The sequence below is a fragment of the Rhinopithecus bieti genome, unplaced genomic scaffold (assembly GCF_001698545.2).
Source record: "Rhinopithecus bieti isolate Rb0 unplaced genomic scaffold, ASM169854v2 scaffold_9899, whole genome shotgun sequence".
Taxonomy (NCBI): Eukaryota; Metazoa; Chordata; class Mammalia; order Primates; family Cercopithecidae; genus Rhinopithecus; species Rhinopithecus bieti.
Window position 1 is genome coordinate 4,040,398 of NW_016806979.1, and position 11,272 is coordinate 4,051,669.

Here is an 11,272-nt window from a genome sequence, read left to right on the forward strand (position 1 = left end):
AAAAAAAAAAAAAAAAAAAAAAAAAAGACAGTGAAATTTGCCACACCGAGGGACTCTTCCATCCAGGAAAGATTTCTCCACATCATGCAATAATAATTTGATAGCATTTTACCCACAGAAGAACCCCTTTCAAAATTATAATCAGGCCAGGCATGGTGGCTTGGCCTGTAATCCCAGCTGTTTGGGATTCAGAGTGATCAGTTAAGGTCAGAAGTTGGAGCCCAGCCTGGGCAACATGGTGAAACCCTACCTCTACTAAAAATACAAAGGCGTGGTGGCAGGCACCTGTAATCCCAGCCACTTGGGAGGCTGAGTCATGAGCATCGCTTGAACCCGGGAGGCAGAGGTTGCAGTGAGCCAAGATCATGCCATTGCACTCCAGCCTGGGTGACACAGCAAAACTCCATCTAAAAAAAAAAAAAAATAGAATAAGTCCTGTCAAATCCTGCCACTGTTGTATCAATTACATTTATGGAATATTCTAAATTCTGTGTTGTCATTTTAACAATGTTCACGGCATCTTCACCAGGAATAGATTCCATCTCAAGAAACCACTTTCTTTGCTCATCCCTAAGAAGCAACTCTCATCCATTTAAGTTTGATCATGAGATTGTGGCAACTCAGTCCCATCTCCAAGCTCCACTTCTCATTCTAGTTCTCTGCTATTTTCCACAGCTCTACAGTTCCTTCCTCCACTGGGATTTTGTACCCTCCAAGCCATCCATGAGGGTTGGAATCAAGCTCTTCCAAACTCCTGTGAATGTTGTTGGCCTCCTCCCATGAATCCTGAATGTTCTTTTTTTTTTTTTTTTTTTTGAAACAGAGTCTCACTCTGTCGCCCAGGCTGGAGTGCAGTGGCCAGATCTCAGCTCACTGCAAGCTCCGCCTTCCGGGTTCACACCATTCTCCTGCCTCAGCCTCCCGAGTAGCTGGGACTACAGGCGCCCGCCACCTCGCCCGGCTAGTTTTTTGTATTTTTTAGTAGAGACGGGGTTTCACCGTGTTAGCCAGGATGGTCTCGATCTCCTGACCTCGTGATCCCCCCGTCTCGGCCTCCCAAAGTGCTGGGATTACAGGCTTGAGCCACCGCACCCGGCCGAATGTTCTTAATGTTATCTGGAATGGGGAATCTCTTCCAGAAGGCTTTCAGTTGACTTTGCCCAGATCTGTCAGAGGACTCTCTAGCTGTGGCAACTAAAGCTTTACTATTTATATATATATATGATATATGTTTTCTTAATCTGAGAGATACTTTATTTTATTTTTTTATTTTTTGTTTTTATTTATTTTTTTTGAGACGGAGTCTTGCTCAGTCACCCAGGCTGTAGTGCAGTGGCGCAATCTCGGCTCACTGCAAGCTCTGCCTCCTGGGTTCATGCCATTCTCCTGCCTCAGCCTCCCAAGTAGCTGGGACGACAGGCACCCGCCACCACGCCCGGCTAATTTTTTGCATTTTTAGTAGAGATGGGGTTTCACCGTTTTAGCCAGGATGGTCTTGATCTCCTGACCTTGTGATCCACCCTCCTCGGCCTCCCAAAGTGCTGAGATTACAGGCGTGAGCCACCACGCCCGGCCTATTTTATTTTTTTGAAACAGTCTTGCTCTGTCACCCAGGCTGGAGTCCAGTGGCGTGACCTCTGCTCACTGCAACCTCTGCCTCCTGGGTTCAAACGGTTCTCCTGCTTCAACCTCCCAAGTAGCTGGGATTACAGGCATGCGCTGCCATGCCTGGCTATTTTTTTTTTTTTTTTTTTTTTGTATTTTTAGTAGAGACAGGGTTTTCCCATGTTGGCCAGGCTGGTCTCAAACTCCTGACCTCAGGTGATCTGCCCCCCACCCTCAGCCCCCCTCAGTCTCCCAAAGTGCTGGGATTACAGGTGTGAGCCACCACGCCTGGCCTGATACTTTATTTTAAACTAAAATAACCAGCTTCTATTTGAATATTGATCTATGATAAAGACGTATAGCTTTCTCTGCTAGTTTGGGTTTTTTTTGTTATTGTTTGTTTTATTTTGCTTTTCTGGGGCAAGGTCTGGCTCTGTCGCCCAGGCTGGAGCGCAGCTGGCACGATCGTGGCTCACTGCGACCTCAACCTCCTGAACTCAAGAGACTGTCTCAAAAAAAAGAGATAACAGTGAAGTTTGCCACACCTCCCCCTTCAGCCTCCTGAGCAGCTGGGACCACAAGCGCATGACACCATGTCCAGCTACTTTTTGCATTTTTTGTAGAGATGGGTTTTCACCATGTTACCCAGGCTGGTCTTGAACTTATGGGCTCAAATGATCCACCTGCCTTGGCCTCCCAGAGTGCTGGGATTACAGGTATGAGCCACCATGCCCGCCTGCTAGCTTGGTTTTTCATACTAAAAAGGTAGCATGTGCACCTCACACAATGCACATTAAGTAGAAATTAAAATACAAATGTGGCCAGGCACGGTGGCTCACGCCTATAACCCCAGCACTTTGGGAGGCTGAGGCGGGTGGATCATGAGGTCGGGAGTTTGAGACCAGCCTGACCAACATGGTGAAACCCTGTCACTACTAAAAATACAAAAATTAGCCAGGCGTGGTGGCACGCGCCTGTAATCCCAACTACTCAGGAGGCTGAGGTAGGAAAATCGCTTCAACCCGGGAGGCAGAGGTTGCAATGAGCCGAGGTCACACCACTGCACTCCAGCCTGGGCGACAGAGCGAGACTCCATCACACACACACACACAAAATACAAATGTACTCATTGCCCAACCCCAGCCACCATCCATTTCTCTGCTTCTTGTTTTTTCTTTTCCTCCAGTTTTTTTTTTTTTTTTTTTTGTGATAAAACACATGTAACATAAGATTTGCTATCTTACCCATTTTAAATGTACCTCTCGGTGGTGGTACGATTTTCCTCTAATTTGGCCTTCAGGTCTCTCCTGGAGAGTGGCTGCAAACTTGCCCTGACAGGGCTCCAGGGGAAGTGCTGGGGGGTGTTTGCAGTATGCCTTTCACAGGAGGCTGCTTTTTTTTTTTTTTTTTTCCTTTTTTTGAGATAGAGTCTCACTCCGTCGCCCAGGCTGGAGTGCAGTGGCATAATCTCAGCTCACTGCAAGCTCCACCTCTCGGGTTGGAGCATTTCTCCTGCCTCAGCCTCCCGAGTAGCTGAGATTACAGGCACGTGCCACCATACCGGGCTAATTTTTATACTTTTTAGTAGAAATGGGGTTTCACGGTGTTAGCCAGACTGGTCTCAAACTCCTGACCTCAGGTGATCTGTCCCACTTGGCCTCCCAAAGTGCTGGGATTACAGGCATGAGCCACTGCGCCCGGCCATAGTAGGCTTCTTTATTCTGGTGGATGGCCTAATGCCTACATGTGACCAGGTGTCCCTCTCCTAGGAAACTTGTCTCCACAGGAAGCCCTTGTGGCTCTTGTGTGACCTGTGTCCTTACCAAGACAGCCACTCTCTAGAGGAGCCCTGACCAGGAGGCATTAGCTTAGAGGAAGCACCATTACAGAACACACGGTGGAAGAGAAACAGTTTATTATTCACAGACCCTGGGGAGAACAAGGTGCCTGAGAAGGCCATGGGCAGTCGAGAGACAGCAGGGAACTCACCCAGCGGTGGGGAATGTATGTGTGTATGTGGCAGTGGAGGGGTTGGGGAGACCTGTGGGATCAGGCCCAAATTAAGGCCCGTGGGTATTATCTTATTCTTTCTTGTGGGGGTTGTGGATTGTTAGTTTAAAGAAAACACACAAAAGGGGAACTTACTGCCATGACTCTGGTGTTGGCCATTAGGTTTTTGTCGCAGTCGGCAATGGTGGGGTATGCTGGGTTTGGCGTCAGTGAGATGAGGAATAAGCGGGTGTAACACAAATAACCACATGAGGAGGGGAGTGTTAAGACCAAGGGTGACATGGTATGTTTCAGAAGAAAACTATGCTGCATCCAATATTAGATTCTAGCCCCGTTCATTTTCTTTGAAGAGTTTTGGATTTGTTTTTTATTTGTTTTTTTTTGTTTGAGACGGAGTCTGGCTCTGTCGCCCAGGCTGAAGTGCAGTGGTACAATCTCAGCTCACTGCAACCTCCGCCTCCCAGGTTCAAGCAATTCTCCTGCCTCAGCCTCCCAAGTAGCTGGGATGACAGGCACCCACCACCACACCCGGCTAATTTTTGTATTTTTAGCAGAGACGGGGTTTCACCATGTTGGCCAGGCTGTTCTCGAATTCCTTACCTCAGGTGACGTCGGCCTCCTGAAGTTGTGTTGTTATTACTACTATTTTTTGAGATAGTCTGGCTCTGTCACCCAGGCTGGAGTGCAGAGATGCTATCATGGCATACTGCAGCCTCAACCTCCCTGGGCTCAGGTGATCCTCCCACCTCAGCCTACCAAGTAGCTGGGACCACAGCTGTGTGCCACCCTGCCTGGATACTTTTTTTCTATTTTTTGTAGAGATAAAGGCATTCACTTTGCTGCCCAGGTTGGTCTTGAACTCCTAAGCTCAAGCGATCCTCCTACCTTGACTTCCTAAAGCGCTGAGATTACAGGTGTGAGCCACTGTACCTAGCCAATGAAGTATTTTATTCTTATTATTATTTGAGACACAGTCTCACTCTGTCATCCAGGCTTGAGTGCAGTGCTGCAATCTCAGCTCACTGCATCCTTGACTTCCCTGGGCTCAAGTGGTCCTCCCACCTCAGCCTCCCAAGTAGCTAGGACTACTGGTGTGCACCACCACACCCAGCGAACTTTTTGTAAAGATGGGGTTTCACCATGTTGCCCAGGCTGGTCTTGAACTCAAGAAATCCACCTGCCTCGGCCTCCCAAAGGGCTGAGATGGCAGGTGTGAGCCACTGTAAATGGGCCAATAAAGTATTTTTTACATTAAGACATGTACATTTTTTATAAGAATTAATGCTGTTGCACACTTAATAGACTACAGTATAGCATAAACATAACTTGTATATGCACTGGGAAACAGTGCTGACCCACAGCCTGACACACCCCACAGATGCTGACCACAATAAAAACCTAATGGTTATAGCCAGAACCTCCTCACCCCGATGTTTCCTCCTAGGAATTTTCCACCCACTGACCCCCACCCTGCTCCTCAGCTATAAATCCCCACTTGCCCAAGCTGTATTCCGGGTTGCGCTCAATCCCTTTCCTCCACTGCGAGACCCTGTTGCAGTGGTCCCTGTACTTGTTGCAATAGTCCTGATAAGGTCTGCCTTACCATGCCTTAATGGGAGTCACTAAATAAGGTCTTTAACAATTTGGCCAGGCGTGGTGGCTCACGCCGGTAATCCCAGCACTATGGGAGGTTGAGGTGGGCGGATGACCTGAGGTCAGGAGTTCAAGACCAGCCTGACCAATATGGTGAAACCCTGTCTCACGAAAAATACAAAAATTAGCCAGGCATGGTGGCGCACACCTGTAATCCCAGCTACTCAGGGCTGAGGCAGGAGAATCACTTGAACCCAGGAGGTGGAGGTTGCAGTGAGCTTAGATCGCACCACTGTACCCTAGCCTGGGTGACACAGCGAGACTCTGTCTCCAAAAACAAACAACAACAACAACAAAACAATTAACAGAGTTGTGCAGCTATCACCACAATCTAATTTTAGAACAGTTTGTCTCGGTCAGGCATGGTGGCTCATGCCTGTAATCCCAGCACTTTGGGAGGCCAAGGCGGGTGAATCACAAGGTCAGGAGTTTGAGACCAGCCTGACCAACATAGTGAAACCTTGTCTCTACTAAAAATGCAAAAAAATTAGCCAGGCGTGCTGGCATGCACCTGTAAACCCAGCTACTTGGGAGGCTGAGGCAGGAGAATCACTTGAATCTGGGAGGTGGAGGTTGCAGTGAGCTGAGATCATGCCACTGCCTTCCAACCTGGGCAACAGTGCAAGACTGCATCTCAAAAGCAAAGCAAAGCAAAACAACAAACAAAAAACAGTTTGTCTCCCCAAAAAGAAACCAAGTAGCCGTCATGTCCTAATCCCCCCACCACACACAAGCAGCCTTGGAAACCTCTCGTCTGCTTTCTGTCTCCATGGATGTGCCTCCCCTGGAGGTTTCATATAAATGGAATCCCACAATATGTGGTCTTTGTGTCTGGTTTCTCTCACACAGTGTAATGTTCTGAGGTCCATTCCGTGCTGTAGCGTGCATCACCAATGCATTCCTTTTATAGCCAAATAATATCCCATCATATGGACACACCACATTTTATTTATTCCATTACCCACCGATGGACATTTGGGTTGTTTCCATTTTTTTGGCTATTTTGAGTCCTGCTTGGAACATTGGAGCACAAGCTTTAGTGTGGGAGCTTGTCCTTATTTCTCTGGGGTATACACTTAGTGGAAGTACTGAGTCATGTGGCAACTCTGTGTTTAACATTCTGAGAATTTTCCGACTGGTTTCCAAGATTGTTATTTTCTTACTGACGACATCCGTTGAGAACTGCCACCAAATTCACCAGTGTTCTGGGCCTGGATTCCTCCCTATGTCTCTCACCTTCCCTCTGGGTTCATTTTCTCTCAGCGCAGGTTTTCCAGTGACAGATTCCCCAATTTTTGTTCGTTTGAAAATGTCTTTTTAAAAATATTTTAATTGGAAATAGAACTGAGATGGACAGTTATTTCTAGCCCTTTAAACATTCCATTCTGCTATCTTGTGGCTTCTGCTCTTTCGCTTGTATTTGTTCGTTCTCTCGTTGCTATAAAGAACTGCCTGAGACTGGGCGATTTATAAAGAAAAGAGGTTTAATTGGCTCACAGTTCTTCAGGCTGTAGAGGAAGCATGATGGTTTCTGGAGAGGTCTCAGGAAACCTTCAATCATGGCAGAAGGCGAAGGGAAGCAGGCTGGTCTTGTATGGCCAGAGCAGGATGAAGAGAGAGATGGGGAAGGTGCCACATATTTTGACACAACTGGATCTCATGAGAATTCTATCACAAGAACAGGCAGACTCAAGGGGAACCCACCCCCATGACCCAATCACCTCCAACCAGACCCCATCTCCAACGTTGGGAATTACAATTTGACATGCTTGGGAGAGGACACAAATCCAAACCACAGCAGAGGTCAATTGTCATACTTACTATTGCTCCTGTGAAAGAAAATACTTTCCCCTCTTCTTTTAAGACTTTCTCTTGGTCTTTGATTTTTAGCAGTTGTACCATGATATGCCATGCTGGCTGTGACCTTGGTTTTATTTGTCTTGCTTGGGATTCACTGAGTTTCTTGAATCTGTACTTTAGAGACTGATCAATTGGGTGATTTTTCTCAGCTATTTTATCTTCCAGTATTTCTGTTGCCTTGTCTCTCTCATGTCGCCTTCTGGGACTCCAGTTGCACATATATTGGGCCTTCTTCTTGTCACTTCTGTACCTTTGTTGTGTTTTCATCCTTTTGTTTTTCCATACTGCTTTCTAAATATTTTATTCTGATTTCTCTTCTAATTCACTGATTTTTCTCTTCAGCTCTGTACAGTATGATGGTATATTTATCCACCAAGTTCTTAGTTTCTTTTCTTTTCTTTTCTTTTTTTTTTTTTTTTGAGACAGGGTTCCACTCTGTACCCCAGGCTGGAGTGCAGTGGTGCAATCTTGGCTCACTGCAGCTTCCACCTCCTAGTTTCAAGTGATCCTCCTGCCTCAGCTGCCCAAGTAGCTGGGACTACAGGCATGTGCCACCATGCCCGGAGAGTTTTTGTATTTTTTGTAAAGATGGGATTTGCCATGCTGCCCAGGCTCTAAATTCATTTGTTTTTCACTTCTAGAGTTTCTGTTTGCTCCTTTATTATCATCACCATCATTAAAGTTTTATGCCATAAATATCAATCCTTTTTTTACCTCCCTGAATGTAGCAAGCATAGTTATTTTATATTTTGATTGTGATAACTCTAAATGGTAAGAGTTTTTTCCTCCATGTGGTAAGCATTTAATACATTCTTGTGGAATATCTTAGTAAGCAGGATCTCGAGTTGCATGGAGAACTAACTTAGTGGCTATGTCAATTGATCGGTTGGAACATTTCCTGTCTTTAGGCAAGGAGGTTTCCAAATTTTCCAGAGCATATGGACTTCTAATCCTATCTGTAAAAGTGTCTAAAGTGGAAATTCCTTGGCCCTGCCTGGCCATCTGCATAATGAGATATGGGCTCACTCCATTCTGCCCTAGGAAGGGCTGGATACGGGAGCACTTGAGGTCACCATAGCTTCCCATTCCTGCCCCAGCTGTGGAAGGACTTTAGAGAGGAAGACATGGTCCTCAATTAGTCATTCCTTGTGGAATGCTTCCCCTGGCACCTGCATCAGCCTCCCGCTGACTCTGTGATCTCACCCACCAGTTGATTCAAAACTGCTTGTTTGACAGTGTTCTTGGAAAAACTAACCCTGACACTCCCATCCCATCTCACTGGCCCTTGGCCCCTGGCCCCTGTGCCATCATAAGCCAAGCCCAGAACAATAGGACCAACTCTGAAGGTCATGACTCTGGAGCTCCAGGACTTAACAGCCTTCAATAGAGAAGGCTGCAGCAGCCTGATTTTTTGGTTTTGTGTTGTTTTTGTAACTGCTGTTTATTGATATATCATTTACATACCATAAAATCATCCATTTAAAGTGTAGAATTCAATAATTTTTAGTTTGGATTTGCTTATTCTGGACATTTCATATAAATGGGATCATGCAACGTTTGGTCTTTTTTGTCTGGCTTCTTTCCCTTTGAATAATGTTTCTGAGGTTTACCAATGTTGTAATATGTAACAGCACTTCATCCCTTTTTTTTTTTTTTTTTTTTTTTTTTTTTTTTTTTTGAGATGGAGTCTCGCTGTCGCCTAGGCTGGAGTACAGTGGCACAATTTTGGCTCACTGCAAGCTCTGCCTCCTGGGTTCACATCATTCTCCTGCCTCAGCCTTCTGAGTAACGAGGACTACAGGTGCCTGCCGCCACACCTGGCTAATTTTTTGTATTTTTAGTAGAGATGGGGTTTCACCTTGTTAGCCAGGATGGTCTTGATCTCCTGACCTCATGATCCGCCCACCTCAGCCTCCCAAAGTGCTAGGATTACAGGTGTGAGCCACAGTGCCCGGCCTCCAGGCTGTCTTCTAAAGAGGTCTCACCATTTTGCATTCCTAACAGCAGTCCCAGTGGTTCCATATCCTCACCAACATGTTATCAATCTGTCTTCTTGACTGCATGCTTCCCATTGATTGTAGAGTTGTGTCTCACTGTGGTTTTGACTCGCGTTTCCCTGATGATTACACCTGTTCATGTGTGTATTGGCTTCTGTATATCTCCTTTGGAGAAGTGTGGGCTGCTTCACCCATTTTTAATTAGATTATTTTTCCTTTTATTATTGAGTTGCAAGAGTTCTTTATATATTCTAGATATAAGTCCCTTATCAGATATATGATTGGCAAATATTTTCTCCCATTCCATGAGTTGTCTTTTCACTTACTTGATGGTGTCCTTTGAAATATAGAAATGTACGAGTTTGATGATGTGCAGTTGATCTATTTTTTTATTTTGTTGCTTGTACCTTTGGTATCACACCTAAGAAATTATCACCTAATCCAAGGTCATGAAGATGTATGCCTGGGCTTTCTTCTAAGAATTTTGTAGTTTTAGCTCTAATATTTAGGCCTTTGATCCGAGTTTAGTTAATTTTTGTATATGATGTGAGGTAGGGGCCCAACTCCATTCTTTTTCATGTTGGGACATCGACATCTTACGTTATTATTTTCTGTTACATTCTGTTTTTTTTTTTTTTTAAATAATCTGGGCAACAATGTCTCATCTTATGCCAGTCATTATGGCCCAATAAAATCAACTTGCCATCACACCACTGCATTCCCATAGTGGACCTTACAGAAAATTATCATTGAGGACTAGTGTGGGTCATGCCCTCCTCGTCCCCATCCCTGGCTACAAAAGCTCCTGAAAGTCCTAACATAAGCAGTTCTTTCCCTGGACTGAGTCATCAGTCATTTCTAAGTCCTTTAGCTAAAACACTGATATTTGTATTGCAACTGAGCCTTCCTGACCCTTTACTGAGATGGCTAGCCAATTTCTCACGACCTTGGGACAGGAAACTGGGAGAGGACCCTGTCAAGATCAACTGCTTGAGGAGGGCATCAGGTGGAGCAGATCACTTGGTACCAAGCATGCAGCTCTTCTGAGAAGGCTGGCCTCTATGTCACACTGCAGTCAAAACCCTGAGAAAGTCCTCAGAAAGGCAAGGACCATATCTCATCTGTCCTTATGCCTCCAGTACCTAGCACATGGTCTGCCACAAAGCAAGAGCAAGGGAAATATTTGGAGGAAGAATGGGTGGAGCATAAATGCCAGCCTGAAAAGATTGGGGGTGGGGGAACCCCAAAGGTAGAGGGATGTTAAAAGGAGCATGGGGCAGGCCCGGGAGCAGACCCTGCCTCCTTTCCCACGAGAACTTGACCAGCAGGGAAATAGGTATTACACAGTCCACTTGACTTTGTCTCCAGAGAGGGTTGTCATTGGGCACCTGTAAGAAGCTGGCTGGTTCCCTCCAGGCACCTCTGGGAAGGGCACTTAGTCCCTGCTCCCCACTGCCTGGGAAGCGCATCCTCTGCTGAGTGGCCTGAACTCCCCAGAGGTGGGGGCCTGCTCCTTCTCCCACAGAGAGCAGGATTGCAGGGTCCACCTGATCCAGTCTGGCCCTAGCCCAGGGCCAAGCATGACCACGTGGCTTCACTCCAGGAGCAGGCAGAAGAAGGAGATCAGCTGTTTGCAGCCTGCTGGCACCAGAGAGAGCAAGGTAGATCCCATCGGCAGCTGGATCAGGGCCTGGCTTCTAACCCAGCTGGCAAGCAATGGAGAGAAGAACTAACATCTGCTCTGCACCACTGGAGAACAGAGCAGGCTGCTGATGGGTATATTCAAGCTACAAGCCGTGGTAGTGGTTGAACTGTATCCCCTGAAATAAGGTATGTCCAAGTCCTCATCTGTGGTACCTGTGAATGTCACCTTATTTGGAAATCGTCTTTGCAGATGTAATTAGGATCTAGAGAGAAGACTGTCCTGGATTTACAGTGGGCCCTAAATATTTACCTGATTCTCTAAATCCTCCAACAGGTGTTATAGTAAGGGAAGGGAGAGGAAGATTTGAGACACTCAGAGGGGAAGGCCACGTGAAGATGGAGGCAGAGCCTGAGGAGATGCAGCCACAAGCCAAGGAGTGCCTGGGGCCACCAAGAGCTGGAAGGGGCAGGAAGGAACCTCCGCTAGAGCCTTATGCCACCCA